This window comes from Osmia lignaria, chromosome 16 (genome assembly GCF_051020975.1).
Source record: "Osmia lignaria lignaria isolate PbOS001 chromosome 16, iyOsmLign1, whole genome shotgun sequence".
NCBI lineage: Eukaryota > Metazoa > Arthropoda > Insecta > Hymenoptera > Megachilidae > Osmia > Osmia lignaria.
In genome coordinates this window covers 4,402,682-4,422,695 of record NC_135047.1, presented here as the reverse complement: position 1 = coordinate 4,422,695, position 20,014 = coordinate 4,402,682, and the positions used below count along the sequence as shown (strand labels likewise).

The following is a 20,014-nucleotide window of genomic DNA, read 5'->3' as shown; positions in this document are numbered from 1 at the left end:
TTGCACCGAGTGCAATAAGAGAAAAAAGAATATGTCTTATATTAGAAGCGACACGTTTATTCGTTGCACCCAGACGAATATTTCATATTGATTATATTTATCTTTCATACGTATTTGACACGTGGGACAAGTTTATTGACTAGTTACACGAACTAGGTCATCTTTCAAATGGAAAAGAACTACTTTGGGGTTCGTGGTAAAAAAGCATTCTACCCTCGTTATTCCGTACCAGTTCGAACCACATCACAATTTCTTACCATATCTACCATGAAAATGATCCCCTATAAATATCAGGCTCGATTAACCGCATTAACCAGACGTTTCTCTATCTCACGTCGGTATCTGCGATTCCATGCGGGAAAACGCGAATGCAAAACACGCGATCGATTCTTCCGTGTTGCAATCTCCGCGCGACGCGGAATTTTAAACAGAAAGACCAAAGCAAAATAGCGGAGGCTTGGACAGAATTTACCGTGTGACGTGGATTGCGCGGGTCACATTCAAAATTCACGGGGAGGAAATCAAGAAGGAAAGAGAACGGAACAAAAGTCGATAGAGATTCCCGTACGTTCAGGAAAAACGGATTGTTAGATCTCGAAATCGTGGCTGCTTTCATTGCACGAACGTGGTCGCGATTAGGACGAGATCTCAATCGAGCACACCGGAAATGGAACCTCCATCGAACTCGCGGATTTCGTTTCTTTCCTTTTTTTGTTACTTCTGTTTGTCTCTCGGCAAATTCCTTCGAGAGAATGCTTTCTCACGGTTGAATCCGACGGTAGTTTAAATTGGAACAGACTGTAACTTCTGTTTTTTTAACTCTCGAGTATCATGGTAGAGTGAAATTGAATCTGCTACTTTTTTTTCACTCAGATCTAGGTAACGGTATTAAAAAATAATTGCAGAAATTAATTATGCATGCGTAAGTTACGATATTCAATGTTTGCTTACATATACCGCCATCCTTGTGTCAATGCTCTCTCGAATTGTGTGGTAGGTAAAGATCACTTACCTGAAACAGAAAATGAATAAAATAGGTTAGTAAAATTCAAAGAATCATTTTCTTTCATTTGTTCTTAGGAGACCTATTTCTCAGCATGGAGAACAAGATACCAAGGGGTGAAAGTAATACTTTAAAGGTTGAATTTTATGCACCGCCCTACTAACAAAGTTCCAACATTCCCGTTGAATATGGTTTCAACCTGCGAAGTAACGTTCCCCCGACAAATCACCTTCCATATCCGTCCCGCAAAGATTAAAGATCTCCGATCCCGTGTGTGAAACCTACTTACATGATCGCGCGACATTAAGCCGCAAGGTAACCACGGAAGTTGGCCGTTCGGCCTGCGGACAAATCGAGACTATGGATCAATTAATCTAGCCACCTACTCGGAGTCGCGGCAATTTCAGGAGACAGGAAACGGCTGCATACAGCAGGGCTCGGTGTTTCCCAGTGATTAAGCAGGGAGAAATAAACCTGTCTTCGGAGCCATTGCGGGACATAACGGGCAGACAAGCTTCCTACTATAGTAGAAACCAGCTTGTGTCTCCCTGGGGTCTTCTTGCCTCGGGAGAAGAGCAGCAGAAGCGTAGACAGAGAGTGAGGGGGGAAGGGTGAAGGCTTCATAGGAGAACGGCTTGCAGCTGCATAATTCAGACCAGCTTCCAGTCGAAGTTCACGCGATAATGTTTGCTCGTATTGGGCTTCCTTAATGATAACAACCTCCGCACTGTTTCGCTTTGATCGAAATCGTATCTTAATTGTATATCGTCTACTCGAAACGTTACCCTCCCTACGACACCAGTTAATCATGTATTACAACTCCATTTCGACGGAGAACTCGACAAGTGTCAATAAAAATTGTGATTATTAAAATAACAGATTTTTAGATCCAGATGGAATTTTCATTCAACCCTGACTAAATGATTTCCCATCCACTAGCGCGCGTCCCTGACTGTTCCCATACCGATAACGAAAGGGTAAAAAATAGCGACGATAACGACCCGTTAATGGCAAGACCGCCGCGGCGCGCCGTCGACGACGACGGCTATCGTCGCCGTCCGCTCACGCATGCGGAACGCACAGCTGACGGCTGTTCCTTTCTTTTTTCTTCTATGAACATGCTGTTCCAGGAATAACAAATCGTCTTTAAACACTATCGACGAAAGAACGTTCGATTTTTCGAATTCGGTAATAGAACGAGTGTTATTTATCACGAGATAAAACTAGAAACTTCTGTCATGAATTGAAAAATTGAAGATAGATCGCAATGTGCTTAATGCATTATGTACCAAATCGAATTCATACATTATTTACGAAGAGTTGGGTGTATTTTAAACTACGATCTTTCAGAACCCTTTCTTTGTCTCGTTAGAATTTACAATCTAACTTGTGTGTCCGTTCAAACTTCGATTCGTCTAATCATCGGACATCTAACGAGACAAACTTTCACAAACGATTCTCAAAATTGTCAACGAGAATGAAGGGACCGAAATTTCATTAGAAAATTTCGCGTTGAATGCATTAGCTTTTGTAGAAACTCTATTTTCGTGTTCCTCGTCGGACTTACGATTTTTCGAGCTTAGAGGCTTTCGGAAATGGAGCCATTTCTATTCCTTCTACGAATTTTTGAAATTCGAACGCGTGTTCACGTTCCCGTTCCCGTATCCGCTGAAATTTTCAACCCGGTTCCAAGAAAATTCGCCCGGGCTGATCGAATCGTAGACGACAGCTGCTTGTATTAAGCTCGCGAAGAAAGAGTTCGGTTGCTACTGTGGCGGTTCTAAGAAGACTGCCATAAGTGTAACCATCGGGGAACAAAGGTCGCTGGAAGATATTTTTGACTGCCTGACGTTTATCAGTCGTGCCGAAGACTGATGTACCAAATATCAGGGGCAAGAGAGTGTATTTAATGTGTTCTTGAACGAGTTGCGAAGTGTGCAGAAAGATAAGAAATGATAAGAAGAGATGAACACGTATTACTTCATTTAAAATATTTTTGAAAAATTTGCTTGTTTAATAACTGTATCTAATTTTTTATATAAAATAATTTGAAATAAAAATACACGTATTCAAAATCTTCTACCATATTTTTATAGCAAACTTTCCTCGTTATTTTAGCTTAAAAAATATCTTCCTCTCTCTTTATTAATAATCAATAGACTATAACGTGTACTATGCAAATATAATAGCTTTAGTGAATATATATATTTTTTTTCATCTCAACTTCGATTCTATAACCTGCTAGAAAAATATGAAGCCATAACAGGAGCCGCCACTCCACTTTATTGGCCGTAGATTCGCGTAAATACGAAAGCCGCGACATTCGAATATTTTCTTGAATATTTATACTCCAGAAGGGAGAATAGAGCGTCCGTACTTTCTACATTGTTGTTCACGCGATTCTGGAGAAAATACGCGCTCGTTTACAAGCAACGTGTTTGAATACTTCTAAAATCCCCTTGGCATTTGCGAGCTTTCGAACTGCCTGAAAACACTGCAAGTTCTTAAATAAAATGTGGTTTTACTGCGTTTTTATATGAAGGCGACATTCCGTTTCTCGGTGTAAATTTACAATATGAAAACTGTACGGAAAAAATTTCAGAAACGGTAGAAAAATTTTATTCCACGAACGTTGGATGGTTCAATAAAATAACAATTTCAATCTCTGTATTCTCTGATGTTTCAATACCTTAACATTTTTTTCAGATTTTTATTTATCAATTCTACATAAAAATTAAAAATCAATTCTTTTATTTTTCACGTTGGAAAAAGTCAAAAGTTTATTACCATTTAACAGAGATAGAAATAGATATGCATCTAGTATGGTGGCGATTTAAACGGACATGGTTTTCAACTTCGGTCACCGCAACATGTGCTGGTGTGTCTTATGCATTCGGCTGTCAGCTACATGAAAGTCTGTACGTCAGGGTAAAATCAGGTCAAATCGCTGAATCGATTTGTAATGAAACTCGGTTGGGAAATTTCGCGCGGATCCACGAAACTTGAAAATTATGCGCCACACATTTGAAATACACGTCCGAAGTTACACGATCGAACGTTTCTCACCGGAACGGACACCGAATATGCAGTAACTTTTCACTGACGAAACTACGTGCGATTTTCCCTGAGGTACTTCTTTCGTGCACTTTACGATTGGCAAAGAGTTTTCTCAATAATCTTCAATATAGATCCCTTTTATCGAAACGAAATTTTATTTTTTTGAAGAATAAACGAGGCAAATTTTACTGCAAACTTAAATTATCGTATTTTTACTAAGTTTTCCAAAGAATTTTCGCGTGACAAAATCGGTAGAAGAAGAATGACATACGTCCGAAATGTCTATCCAGGGCGACCCAGAAGCGGGAAAAAACACACGTAAATACTTAAACTGATGACGGTTCCCGCTGTTTCCCGGAAGCGATTCAACCTTAGGTCCAGAAGAAGAACCCTCGCTAAGACAAACAACGATGCGGTTGTACGACGCTTTAAAGGGGTCTGCTGCAGTCCCGTTTCTTCACGGTTTTCTTTCTCTTCGCAGCCACTCCGGTAAACAGTTTATCCTGATGCTTTTCTACTTAACACCAGAAATTGCTTTCCACGTGTAAACCGCTTCTTCAGCCCCCGGTGAGAAGGAAAAATATTTACGGACACGTATTTTGTTGACACGTGTGGATGTTGCTCCAGTTACGAGGTAACTGGAATCTTTGCCACGCGTGTGTATCAGAGTTGAAAAATTAAAACACGGACTTTTCTCCGGACGAATAATATTGTTGCATGTGTTCCACGTGCGAGAAGAAAAAATATACTGTTCGAAATTAAACGTGTGAAAAACACTAAACTAGAAACTTCATTATTGTACCGTGTAAAATTGTATTTCCAACGCAAAGAATCAAAGATCAAAACCGAAGGATTCTGCTGTAGAACAACGTCTACGATCGTAAATCAAGAGCAAACGTTTTAAGCAAGCGGTAAACTAAAATATTTAAAGTTAAACAAGAGGGGCACGAAGCGTTCAAAGAGTATCGCAAGGCGTTTATACCGAAAGTGCGATACGACTGAAAGCAGCGCCTTCAAAGTTCCTCTGTTTGTTAGGGATTTGATTGCATTTCCTGCCTAAACTAGCTTTTCCGGCCGAGATAATTTCTCGTCGAGCCCGTTTGTTCTCGTTGGATGACATCGTTTGATCGAACGAGTAACAACGACAGATGGTTATTGTTGGACTAAACTTTTGAAAGATCGCTTGCTACAATGACGGATCGTACATGAAAGCAGCAAATTGTAAGAGATGAATGTGACCGAGGAAAAGGTAATAAAGAAAATACCTCCTGTCCTCTAATACCACGCTGGAGGAAGATTAATTTATTATTCGGTGTAATGGCTTCTTGAGAAGGGTGCGATCATTTCTGAAACGTAATTGCGACAATAATGCGGGATTATAAACTAAACTATGACAAATTGATACTCTTATGGATAATGACTATTTTTCAGATAACACGGCGTCTAATTCCAATATAATTTTTAATATTCCAATATTTTTCTCTGATTTGATCCTTTCAGCATAAAAGTGTAATAAAACCCAGGAAGCAGCATACGTATGATCGATCACTAGCCATAAAACAAATGACAAATATCAACCGCGTAATGCAAGAACATCCTTTATACAAACAGCATATGAAAGCTGAATCGAGCTTCAAAAGCTTCTAATCCCATGGGATCATAATTTATCAAATCCGTCGAGCAACAGAGACAACGGTGTAAGATACTGAACGAGGGGGAAGCATTTTATTCCCGTAGGAATGGCTATTATACGGATACGTGAGGGAATGTTCGCGGAATGTCACGTTTTACTAACACACGGAAAAATCCGAAAATCTACGCCCCATTGGAGACGGTTATCGGCCTATGCGTTCCTGCTTACTAATCACCGCGCGCTGCGGAATAATAAATTAATCCCTGTAATCTAGTCGTCATTATCTGTCATCGAGTACCTCCTTTGCCGAGAACTCCGCCTCCTCCTCGTCGCTTTTAGTACTATCAGTCATTACACGAATTAATTCAACAGCCCATCCGCTTCCTCTGAGCTCCTCTATCGGAATTTGTGAGTAGTATTTCGGGATTGAATGAAAAATGACATTAAAATTGTAACTGATACTGGCTCGTCGTCCAAAGGACTACTGTAAACAGGTGTAAATTATTCCCCAGCAATTTTGCAGAAAATATCCAGCACCTCTTGCATGTGAATAACACTACATCCGTGTACATGTACATTACAGGATTATCTTTGAACCAGACACTTCGTACGTCACAATTTCGCAGTCGTAAAATGGAACGTGCTGTGTAATAAATCTTCGTAGTCACTCGTTACCAGTTACACTGTCACACGTGCGTTTAATGAAAGAGGCCAACCTCTCTCGTTTCGCGAATAAATTTAATATACCATGCCGAATAAATCAGCGCGCAACTAACGAGCTAATGAACGTAAACAAAATTAAATTATTCGTTTGTTGCAACAATCAGTCGATAGCCTAAAGAATATTAACGAAGATAGAAAATAAATTTTTAGGAAAAATAATAAATTTTCCAACGCACCGAAAACAAGAAAAAAGATTGACAGCCACTGCAACTGCAACGCAGTATATTCTTCTTTCTATTCTTCTCGAGTCTTCCGCACGTGTCCCAGCCAAAAAAACGAAAAAAAAATGAAATACTACCCACGAAAAATCGAACAAAACCAAATCCCAGTGAATGTCTTCTAATTCGTCGCGAAACCACAGCCAGTGGTTTTTCCACCGTACCCTGAAAAAAGCTAGTCTCTCACCTGTCCACTTTATTCCTCTGTACCTACGTGTACTCCCATGTTTCACGATAGAAAATAAAGAAAAAAGAAAGGAAAATATCAATAGACCTCGCAACTTCCCTTTTCACCCCGCGACAGTTTAATCTTCCCGATGGAACAGAAACGATCAAAAGGATCGAGCGTTCATTTTTCGAACGTACGTATTATTTATACAATATTCAATTGCAACTCGAATCAGCGAGCATTTGATTGCGAACTGGTATTTGGAAATATTCCCGAGTCGAGCACAATATTCATCATGAGAACGAGAAAATGTGTGTCGAGTGTCAACCGACACCGTTTACCCCGATCAAACCGGAGACACCGAATAAATTTGAAAAACTGTTCGTATTTGGCTAATGCGAAACGTAATTTAATGGTTCGTTTCGTTTCGAGTAACTAATGCCCGTGTGAATACACCGGGGATTCCATTCGCGAATATTGACGGCCGGTTACAAATCTAACTACTCGTTGATGCATAAATTAACGCGAATGTTTGATCGCTGCGAATAAAGGTCGATTTATACGGTGTGTGCTGAAAGGAGTCCAGAAATTATTACACGCTTTATTCGCCTAGTCTTACAGACAATTTTTTCAGATTTTCCTACGATATTGCAGGATTTTCTTTAATTTATTAGCAACGGGGTTATAATACTTACGGCCATTTCTATCCTGGCATCAACGAGTTAATTATTTTTGTAAAATCACCTGACTCCGTTTAATAGATTGAGAATTAATATATTAATCAGCTTTGGAAAGAGCAAAATCGTCTGTTTCTCCAACGAATGCGAGGGAAAATGTACCAAGAGGCATGGGTCCCGTGGGAGAAAGAAGCATTGTTTCGTCGCGGCCCAACAGAGTCTGAACACGTCAACGACAATGGATGCAATGTTCAACGGATGACTTGGTCAAAGGAAACGGAACTAACGCACCAAAGTTCAGCTATTCACGAGTCCGGGCGACTTTTGTTTTAAGACTTTTGTCAGGCAACCGCGAGGTAACCAGTCGACCAACAACCCCTCGGCCAACTTTTCGACTCCATTGTACCCGTTCGCGATCACCATTGTTACCGTAGGCGCGTATGGGGTTCGAGGGAGCCGTCGCGTGGTCACCTGGAAAGTTTCTTCACGCGCATAGGTGCGATTTCGTGCGAAGAATTTGCTAATTCGTCGACTACAAAGTTTTAACCCTTTTCAAGAAAAATGTACGCGGAGTTAAATATATATTTTCAGCGAAAATTATTCGGAACGTTCGTTGAAAAATAAAATTGCAATATACTAGTTACGATGAAACGCAACCTGTTAGAGAGTTTTCCGTTTAAGGGGAACGAGGCGAATCGAAGCGATGGGGACATTCGTAAAAGTAAGTGGCTGGCATGGATCCATCGGCTATACTGCTGGCAAAGCGTGAGAACGCATATAGAAACACTTCAAACAATGGATGTCCGTCATTCGAAGCTCCATTTCGTCCAGGACGATTATGTGAGCGCACGACCACTCGTATCCGACTGAGCTGGACGAGACGAATGTTCGGACATTTAAATTCTGGCATTTCTGTTAATCCGGAACGATTTATGCTCCCATTACGCTTACTGTATTACGGAGAAGATATTTCCTGGTCGTAGAAGAGCGATCAAGAGATCGAAAAGGATCCTCGGAGATCCTTGACGACGGCACGGTTGAAATAATGCTCGATGCAAGAGACTTACGTTGGAATTTCATTTATGCAAATTGCGGACGAGTAAGGTAGAAACAATGTACATGGGAATTAACAGATTTATGTTACGATATTAAACGATTAAACGATTAAATTATCTTTTTATTAAAAAATCAAATATTCATATTGAATTTGATGGAGGATAAAATTCAATATAAATGGTCTATTCATGGAATAGAATGAAAATTGAATTTCATGTAATATCTAATTAAAATTAATTCTTCAAACAAGCATCACGATAATTCATTTAACACCGTACCAACCGAAACCCTATTAAAACCCTTTTGGTGTCGGTGGCTATCGTTTAATAGTGTAACCTTTGATCATTAATAATTCATCTATAATTTAATAATTTTATAATTTGTTGCAAACTGTAGGTAGAACTTTTCAATTTCGATGTCAGCGGTTATTGATCAGAAATCAATTAGCAACCTTTGATCGTTAATGGTTCATCTATGAATTATTATAAAATAGGTGACAGGCTGTTATTAATGCATAAGAGCGCGAAAGCAAGTAAAAATCTGAAGAACACTCGACTTTCTTTAACGATACGACCACTTTTGAATGAATCCCACTATCTATTCAAGAGCAATATAGTTAGATGAAAAGAATGGCGTTAAGTAGATCGAATGAAGTTTGCACAGTATGCATATCGTCGCCTTATATAGATCAGAAAATTACGTTCTAAAATGAACTTGGTACCGCGGGACTCGTTCCATAAAACTCGGAAACTCGTGATGCTGCTCGTTATCCGGGGAATATATTTTTATTCTGCGAAACCACTGGATACCATTGTCGCCATGGGGATGCTGTTATACAGGACAATAAGGTGTACTTTGCGAATAAAACGAATAACTAGTTCCTTGTATATTTGGAAAGAGAATTAACGAGGTTGAAAATGAGAAACTAGAAAAAAATATTATTAAGTAAATTATTATTAAGAATCTATGCGACAGCATTTGATGAAGAACTTAATGGAAAAAAAAGGTTAAAGGATTAACGCGCTTCTTCCAAGTTATTTTCAATTTCACGAGAGCTCGATATGACCCATAAAACAATCTTGCCGAGGGTAAGATCGATTTTAGCCCGGTCTGTCAGCGATTCGATGAATATTCATGATTCTTTAATGCAGGCACGAGCTTGCAGCTCGACAACGTGAGATCGGGATGCTTCCTTCCATCGATAATTCTCATCCCGACCTATCGGGACCGTCATTTTCCAGATTCTAGCACACGGGAAACCTTTTACCATCCTGCGTAGTTTGCTCGAAAAGTAATGAAACTGCTCGCTTTAAAACTAAGATTGTTACCTTTCACAAGAAACAATTAAACTACCGCGATCAGTGAACCTCGTTAACACGTCGACTGCTATGGTGGGTCATTGGTAGGTCAATGACAGAGCGTTCAAAGCAACTTAGAAAGAATGGAAAACGGGAGTGATTACGGTGCACGGGAAACGTGCCACGCCGGCAAAAGGCGGCGGTAAATTGAAGTGGACGATTTATGGAAGCGTGTAATTAAGTGACGCAATTGAGTTACGCGATTCTCTGCACAGCTCGTAACAGTGACCTAAGTCGGGGCTTCAACCTTTCATAAATCTTTCCTCAGTCGAATTTATGATGAAAAAAAAAAAAAATCGAGTAAGATTCCTTTATGAAAATATGATAATTGGTTTTAAAATGAAACCTTGATTTTCTTCCGTCAAATTAAGGAAAATCATTGAAACTATAGACGAAGAAAGTTTTGATCACGAAAATATAAAACTAAAAGCAACGTAGGAAAAATATAAATAAATTTCGCGAAATAGGAACGGAGGAACGGAAATCGACCACGCGTAAACTCGCTTCCAAACTTGATGCAAATGGCTAGAGACATATAAGTTGCAGTTCGACTGCATCTTCCTCTGGGAGAATCTATCTTTCCGGTCGTTCGATTCCACGAGAAAACAACCAAATGCTCCTTTTTCGAAACTGTTGCCCAAGTATAACACACATACATTTAAAGTTAATGGTTATCGCATGGTGTGTTATGTACGAGAGACCAAATTTTCATTTATTTTTCACGAATGAAAAATACAAATATGTGCAAGTCAACTTCTATGGGGAAATTTACTAGTAAATCAGAAGTATCTTGAAACCCCTTTTCTGCTCTTTACGAGGATGCTGCTTTTCATATGTTGTGGAAATTCACGGAAAGATATAGATCTTATTTGATTTCTGCTACTTCTGAAGAGCAATATAAAGAACGTTGGGAAATTTAGTAACCTGCATGTTTCTCTTCCTCCTATCATATGCTACATCTTGAGTACCAATTTCTTACAACTTGGATCTCCTTCAATACACTTGAAGATGTTCGTTTTAGAATAAGATTTATTCTTGGTATTACATTTTTAAAAATTATTCTCCAATTTCAAACTTTTTATACGAAAAATCTTACGATTTGATTCTTTTTTCCATTTCCAACTTAACTTTTGTTTTGAATGCTATCGATTTTTTAATGTTATCTATAGACCGATTACACGAAACGACCTGTAGACTTTGATAAAATTGAGATCTTTGTCACGAAAGCCGGAAGATCAAACGAAACTAAACCGAGTGAAAATGTAATATCGTCGCGTCAAATAATACCATTGTCACGCTCCTCGATTTCAAAGCGTTTCCTTCGCTAACTTCCGAACGAAACAAGGGAAGAGCAGAGTAAAGAATCCGCGTCGGCTCGATGAAATCTCGAGGCACGAAACCGTACGCGTAACAGCAAATCTCTGTTTTCTTCTCGATGATACTCGCAATCACTCGACAGAAGACGTTCGCTGTTCGTTCCAGAAGATTTTATTCAATCCTCCGGCAAAGAATGAATCATAGAAATCGTCCGCGTTGTCGTTCATCGTCATCCTCGCGCAGATACCTCGGTGCAATTCCCAAGAATTCTGAATTCCGCCTCAAGTATAACTCAATAACCTGAATGGAGTGGTTGGCGAAATGAGATTCGAAACGTTTCTAAATCTCGCCCCGTTTTTCATTTATTCGCGACACCGCGAACTACGCGGGAAATATAAGTTGAAACTTCGCGTCCCAGTTTCGAGCATTCACAGTAATGCTGGAAATTTTGCATTCCCCGTGTGCTATGACTCTTTGCTAGCTTACGGACGTTACATCTAAGAAATATGAGTGGATGCCAGGAAATACAGCCAACTTGCCGTACACAACGGCCATTTTGTATTGGAATAAAAATTGGTTTTATTTGCCTTCGTTGCCATGGGGAAGCATAGTCGATATATCTTTCGCTAAACAATCTTGGACATGCGTTCATTCAATTCTCTATTGAAACGGATCATAAAATGGCAAATTTTAATATACGTATACGCTGTATGATAGGTATTCCCGGTGAAGTCTAAATTTCAATATTAATTCAATTTGTAATTCGGTCAGTCGCTGCCCTTTCAGTGAAAAGTAACGACTGACCTTTTCAGAATGCTGTCGAGCATGGTTCGCGAGTTTCCGAGACAATTTCTCATATCCATTCGCAGTAAAAAGAGGAAAACTTTAATTGCTTTCCGCGTTTAGCGCTGCTTCGGAGGAACCGGCAAAATACTGGCATCCAACTCTATTATTATGTATCTCGGTTAATCCATCAGAAAGTTGAAATAATAACAGCTTTTGTCAACAAACTTTTCCCTCCGAGTATTTTCCAGCGCCTCTGTTGCTGGAATAGCGCAAATTAAATTCAATTTCTAGGAGCTACCGTGTAATCTCTTCTTTATTTTTTTTTTTTCTTCATTATAATGATATTTGCAGGAAGTGAACAAATGATAAATAATATAAATAAATGGTAAATCATTCAAATAGTTAATTTCACTGCATAATTCATTGAAAAAGGAAATTATAATAAATTTCTTCTGACGAAACTGTTGAAGTATAATTTGAACAGCCAGCACTGAACTGACTTAGAAGGTAAGACTTTCAAGTACCTCTGTACGTCTATCAACTCTATCTTATACTGCGTTATTCATGTTCCATATTACGCTGGACCTCGTAATAACTCGCAATTTCATAAGGTAGGATCTCACAGTCTTGAGGGAAATTCGACTTTATATGCAAATCAGTGTTCGCGCGTAGAGAAGTCTCGACATGAGTACGATCTTTAACACGATGAACTACAGTGATAGCATAAAGATATCGACACTCTTTAGTCTCTTGCAATTATTTTACTTAATATCAAGTTTGTTCCTTTTAATACTTTTCTTCATATAATTTGAGCAACTTTTCATTAACTAGTTTTCAGAATATTGTGCCTACAAATTGACTAATTTATAGCAGAAAAGAACTTCCACAACAGGATGCCAACGCTTTTTTCATTCACTGTAAATTCAGCCAAGCTTCCATGTAATGCGATTTTCTTGTAACATAATCAAACTTTTTAACGCGAAGCACACTTTCAAAAGTACACTTCGTAATAAGTAGTTAATAGACAGAGGGAAGCTTTGCTGAAATGTCGATATATATATTCGACACGTAAGTCTTTAGCCCTTTCAGCCCTAAAATCTTTCATAATAGAGGTATGGATTTTGATTACGTTTCTTCTCTCTACAGGTTCTACGCTAACGCTATTTACAGATTCTAATTTGAAATTAATGAATTTCTTATGGACGGTGAATTTGAGAACACTAAGAATTATGCACATCGACTTTTGATAAAAGAACTTTGGATTCTTCGGTCCATTTCTCATGGCGCAATTAAAGTTCTGGACTTTCTGAAGAATCTTCGTATTAAAAAATTTCGATTGGGTCCAGCTGGAAGAAAAGGGAGAACCGATCGCGACGTCGTAACTTCAAAAAGTTTATCCGGCTGGAGGGTTAAATTATTCGTGATAGAAGGGGGGAAAAAATACGGAAGATCCGGGCGAGAAACGGACGGAAGAAAGAAGAAAGAACGAATAAGCAGCGGAAGAAAGCCACCATTAGTCTTCCTGACGTTTTCATCCTGCGTCTACTGCTTATCCTAGCTTCACGATCCTACGACCTTCCCTTTTAAAAAATAGCCTTCTATTTGACCGACATGTAAAATCATTTGTGCTCGAGTAGATAGAATCGGTGACACGTTCTGTTCGATGGGAAGGAAGGATATTCGTATGAAATACCGAGGGTATTTTGTCATAAGTCAACTCATAAGTTCCCTGTCTGTACTCTACTTCCATTTTGTTCTATTTTATTCTACTATCACTTTCAAACTTTTCATTCAATAAAATGTTCTATTAAAAAAATCTAATCCAAATACGTGGCACTTACTTAGATTAAAAATTGCAATTTATGAAATTTGTCTTATTTTTCGATGGTTTTACGAATACCAAACTTGGGAATTTATAGGAAAAATAACAATTACTAAGGGAATGTATTAAAACACGACGTGTAATAATAGTTTTGCAACTCGTGAAGCGGTGCACAACGAAATTTAATTAAATTCGGATCGATTTCGTTAAGCCCGATTTCCCTCTGTTTCGATCCAGCGATCCGTTTATTAAATCGGTGAGAACGAAAGAACCGCGAAGGATTATTTTGAAATTCAGTCTGGGTGAAATATCAATTTTCCTAGGAGCATAAATTTCGAGCAGCACCGTTCTCCCCGACGCACGTACTGCAACGTCAGATTTTCAAATGCAAAGCGCCAAGAGCACGTATTAAACCTTCGTTCTCGTTCAGCTATGTAAAAGAATTCCCTGTTCTTACCAGACTGACACTTCCAACGCGCAAAAGGGCCAGTAAAAGAAAAAAGAACCTGCCGGACGTGTCTAGGATTTGCATCTCACTCGAATTTTTTACCTTACTGACCGCTAGATTTTTTCGTTTACCCCCAGGGATCAATCCTTCAACCCAGCTCTCGCATTTTCATTTTACATATTACATGAAAGCAGAAGCTACAAGATTTGTAATTTGAAAATTGCTGTTATTTCTTTTTCAGATTATCAAAGAAAAAATATAATTTAAGAAGAAAACATAAGAAATTTAAACTTAAGGATAGCTGGACGATTCAAAATGATAAGTAAATTCTACAATTTTCTCAAAAATCGTGTGCATTCGTTCGATTACTATCGTTACAACGATTATCAGTCTACTGACTGAATGCAGGATGCACAAAAGCGCGCACTCTCGGACGTGTTCTAAGCAGAACAGTGCAGCGGGAATCGGAAGTTCCGGACCATAAGTCAACGTATACCAGGAAGAAACTTTCGTAAGTGGGCAGTTCTCTTGAGAAATTACTAGCATCAGTCTGCCGTAATCACGGCGCCAGAAGGCTCGCCAGAAATGTAAACTCGTACAGTAATTCACTGTGTACGATATCTATCTCAAGACACAATAAGACATCATTAACCACTGATGTCTTCTTTGCTCATCCTGTCAACTGTTTTACAATTTTCTCGACATTTCTTATCAACCTGTTGAAATTAACACCTTCTGTACCAGCACTGAACTACTAAATAAAATTTCCTTTTTAAATAAAATAATTTTTTCATTATTTCGTGTCCCAAATTCAAATTGATTATCCGACAAAAATCTCCTTGAATTTCTAAAATTAGTAGAAATGTTGAAATCCTTCTAACATAGATGAAAGCAATCATCTCCGAGAGGAAATAATCGTTTAAATGATTAGGAGTGCACGGAATAATGAGTCAAATTTAAATTAGTTTCGCAACGGTGCATTCGTTACGGGCTGTGACCTATTTTTGAAATAATTCGCATTCGGATAATCGCGATAGTATCCAATTTGTCGAAATTACCGGTCGACTCTATTCTTTGCGGTAGGTATCTATTTATCGTGCCCGAAACACGCACAGATTCTGCTCGTTTAACATTAGATCGTTAATTCCTATCCCATAACTAATAAATTTCCGAGTCCTATTTACCCAGCAAATCCTGATTTTCGCTTCGAGCATCTACCGGCTTAAATATTTCACTGGCAACGGATTCATCGATTTAACGAGAAACGCGAACCGATTAAAACTTATCTACAACCGGGAAATTTTGTTACCGAAATACCGAGGAAAATTTTGACAGGGTGTAATAAAAATATACCAAGGAAAATATTGAAAATTGAAATTAATTTAAAAATACATTGCTGAAAGATCATTTCGTAAAGTACAATATGAATTTGTTAATATCTCTAAAAGTTATTTCCATTTCTTAGGATAAATAAAAAACTTGACGAATTCTGTCAGCAACGTGTCACCACACCAAGAACAATCCAAACCACATGAAAGCTGCCGTCACCGACCGCCTTTTCCTTTCGCACCAGTTAATTTGTAAAACGGAAACACCGCAACACCCTTCAGGCGATTTTCTGGCGAACAGAAAGTCTAACGAACCCGCAAAGGGAAAGAGGAAGATGAATCTAACCGTGAGACCAGGAAGATCCAGTTAGAGGAACTTCTGTATGTATTCCTCAGCAAATACGACAGTAAAGTGGTGTGAGAGTAAAAAGTAAGATCAAAGTAATGTACCACGTGTCAATTAAAATGTAAAAATAAAAATAATATTTCGTAATGTGAAACAACCATCACCTGTGTGGTTAGGATGAATTTCATCATATTAAATGTTATATCACTTTTCAGCCCCTATTTGAATATTATTGAATTATTGAAAATCGTAGATAAGATTCTCTCTGGTTAGAGTATTTAACGAATAATCGCGCGGATATTTTTGTCATCGAGAAACAGATAAATCCGTAATAGAGGTCTCTACCGAACGAAATTGTCGACGACTTTCGGGCTGGTTTAGCACGATCGGTTTACAGCTCACTGTATCCCCGATGAAAACACGGGAAAATCCGTGCTTCCGTGGACGACTGACCGAAAAGTACGCAGGTATATACATATGTGTACATAGAGTGTTTCGCGTATGTAAATACACGATGCCGTTGACGGTAACATATGACGGAAGTCCGGTACATCCTATACTCCTATTACGTGTGCACTGTGTTTACGTATCAGAGAAGGGTTGTTTGGTTGAACGGCGAAATTGAAACCTGCTGTCAGGGGTAATTTCCCTGCAATACGTATAAATTCGTTCTACGAGCAAGAAGCCGTGATTGAACGTACTCGCTTCTGATTGCATCAATTTTCGTAAAAAACGAGAATCGTTCGGAACATTTTGTGTCTTTGAACGAGAATGATTGAACAGTAACGAGTTATTTCATGGGTACTGACCGTTTTAATTCGATGGATGTACATATACAGAGTGTAGTACTCAAAAGAGGTCATTTAAATAACTCTTAACTGTCTTTGAAGTTAAAAAAAAATGCATCAGGTCAATATTGATTAATTTTAACCCGAAAAAATTCCTAAGATTTGTAAAATTTTTAAAATTGATGAAATTCCTGAAACTATTGTTCGTTCAACGATAGAATAATTGGTGAATAATTATATTAAACTTTGCGATTAAATATTGTAATTGAAAGAAGAAATACGATAAAGAATTAAATGCAATTTACGGTAGCTGCATTACATGCTAACGTGGTAAAGTTTTAACAAAACAAACGTGTGTCATGCAGGTCATGTTGTTTCGTATATACCAAGTAACCTAATTAGTGCTCGACACGCGTGTAATGTTGGCTTTTCTGTTATTGTGGTGGTTGCATATCAGCCGGGCCGACACAAATGTGCAACGAAACAACTGATATGCACTCGTGGTTCTGAAAGTGTCGCTTAAACAGATAACGAGTCGAAAATGTGGTTCAACAGTAAAACATTTAACAATCATGGAAGATGCTTATGAAAATTTAACACTGAATATTAAAAAAGATATATAATGAAAACCATGTATCCTCTCTAATTTCTCTAATAAAATATAATTCCATTAACTGTGGTTGCTCGCATAAATGCTATTATATGTATAATAATTACATAGATTACAATAAATCAACTAAATCTAGATATTAGATTTAATTATAATTTAGATTTAAATCTACTTTGGCATTCAATCTACTAAAGTAAATTTAATCATAATAAATTAACCAAACCAATATCGTTATAATGAGATGAATTACCATAAATCTCTTCGACAATCACCTAATCATTTATCCCGTCTCTCGTTGAAAGCTGTCTAAAACTGAATGAACACTGTACACTATCGACGAAACAAAGCAGAACCGTGTGTAAACATATTTCACCTAAGCCGCAGAACACAAGCCATAAACAATTTCCTCGTACCATGAACTGGGCTGAGGAAGATCAACCTTGATTTACAGCACGGGTGTTATCGTGCCGACAACCACACTGAATGGCGCGACCATTTGTATATGAAAGTTTTAACACGATCACGGCGAATATCTGGCAAATTGCAGGCTAAACGATTCTAACACCTTCAGGGCAGGTAGTTTACCATCGAAGTATAGTCGTTACAAAAATATAGCATGCTGCTCGAAAATGTCTACTATTTAACTGCTTTTGAAGAACGAAAAGGCTGATTATAGACCCCTGGGGTGCGATAGCACGCTATATTTCAGTGGCGACTATACAAGGATAGCCGAACGACTACACTTGAGAAACTAGATCAATGCCTATGATTATGTCTCGCGGTTCGTGACACCATCGACCATACAGCTATGCTCAACTCTTTATCGCGTTTATAGCTTCATATCATCGGTTGTATTACGAGGTTACTGAAACCAGCCGGTCTTAACGCAGTAATCCTTCCTCAGGATATCGCAGCTGCAATTTAGCACGGATTTCACCGATCGATCGCTCCTGTTTTACTCCTACGAATGTTCAACCAACCTATCTCTTTATATTTCTACATACTTTCCCCTACAGCCTTCTTTCTATTTCTAATTAAGCTCTGAATATAAGCTGGTTCAATTGCTCGGCTCACCCTGAAGAGTTTCATTAAAAAGAACGAACTTCACCTTTATACCTCAACATAACGATGTAAAAAGGAATTCCTGTTCGCTAAAATATTCTCCTTTCGTACCATACAATTTTTGTATAATTAATTTGTCTATCTCTAATAATATTAGGAAATGGCTGTTCAGAATTAGCATAGACGTTCTGTGTATACCATAACAGCTTGTATAATCAAAATCAAAACACGTCAGAGTAGGAGTCAGCGGTGCTAAAGCAACCACAGCGGAGTAATTGAATCGAAAACTCTCCTCGTTCGTCGATATTTTAATCTAGCTGCAACGAGCACTATCTTCGCTAGGCTGCTTCTTAATCCTCGCATTACCCACCGTGTCTATGCAGTGTCTTCCCTTTAGCCTCTTATCCTACCGTCGCTTGAACAGAGCGTTTCATAAATCCTGCCACGAGAGATAAGTGGCCCCTGAATGTCTGTCCTGTCTCCTTGATTCTGCTCCACGACCAGTGGAGATTCTCCTCTGTTTTAGAACGATTAATTCGAGAGCGAAACGCACAACGGTGCAGTGAAAACCCGTTTTCTTAATCAGAACTTCTCATTTGCCGCTGACGATAAGATACAGAGGTTCGTCCTACCTGTATACTCGAGTTTGTTTAAACAAATTTCAACTTCGACGAAGACTAGCTGGATTTCGAGCGCGTGTAATTGACACGGTTTCTACGCTTTTAACTCGATTCCATATTTTCTATTCGATTCTAGACACGCTGTGGTTTCCGCTTTGATTTACCCCGTTCTGTCAAACTGTTGCCTTCAGATTCGTTGCCGGCTATTAACGCCGAACGGAGATCGATGGAACTGGAAATGCACCTTTCGTGGTTTATCAAATTTGAATTGTATGCCTTTTCCCGATACGCCCGATGAACTTGGTTCATCTACCGGGTTGATCCGGTTGTTGCAATAAAAATATCGACACTTTGTCGAGAAAATTTGTGGAATCCCATTCACTGTCAGGATGATACAATTTTTTATAATATCGTTTTAAATTCCGCAAATGTTTCTCAAATAACGTTCGAGATTATTTTAAGCACTCTCGAGAAGATTTTCATTTAGAAAAGTGCTAGAGATTCTTTCATTTTATATATTCAGAGCTTCATTTTCGGAGACTTAATTGCTTTACTATTTATTCACTATGAAACTGTGTTTCTGCGAGTGTCTTTAATGGAGCCCTTTACCTTGAAACTTAACAAGATTCTCGCGACAACTGCTTTTAATTGCTTCCCGGTAAAATTGTAAATACTTGCCGCAAGCTCGTTAGAAATATTAACGTAGGGTGGTATTTTAAATACTGCTTTAAAATTCTAAATATTATCTGAACATACATCAGATTTATTAAAAAGTGGTATCATATGTTTTAAACAGAAATTAATCAAATTCCATTAAAGAATCGTAGCATTGAAATTGCTGTGAATAAATTGACCATTTCATTTGCAAAAACCTAATAGGCCGACAGGCTTTTACTTGTTTCTATGTATTATAAACATCGAAATACTAATGGTTGTCGAAGGAAGGAAACGAGGGATCCTCGAAGCGAGCTCGTTCCGGATTTTTGAATATGC

At 38.4% G+C, this 20,014-nt stretch overlaps 1 protein-coding gene across 5 annotated transcripts in view; it reads right to left on the bottom strand.

Annotated features, from left to right (window-relative positions):
* Window positions 1-20,014, bottom strand: part of LOC117600737 (uncharacterized) — a 225,489-nt gene that overhangs the window by 123,658 nt on the left and 81,817 nt on the right. The window contains exon 2 of one of the 5 annotated variants that reach the window (XM_076692859.1): window positions 952-1,012. The exons of 3 other annotated variants lie outside the window; for them this stretch is intronic. The gene's annotated coding sequence lies outside the window, so the exon portion shown is untranslated. Of the gene's footprint in view, window positions 1-951; window positions 1,013-2,570; window positions 2,787-20,014 lie in introns of those variants that run through there. One more of the 5 variants, XM_034316555.2, reaches the window with a different exon arrangement.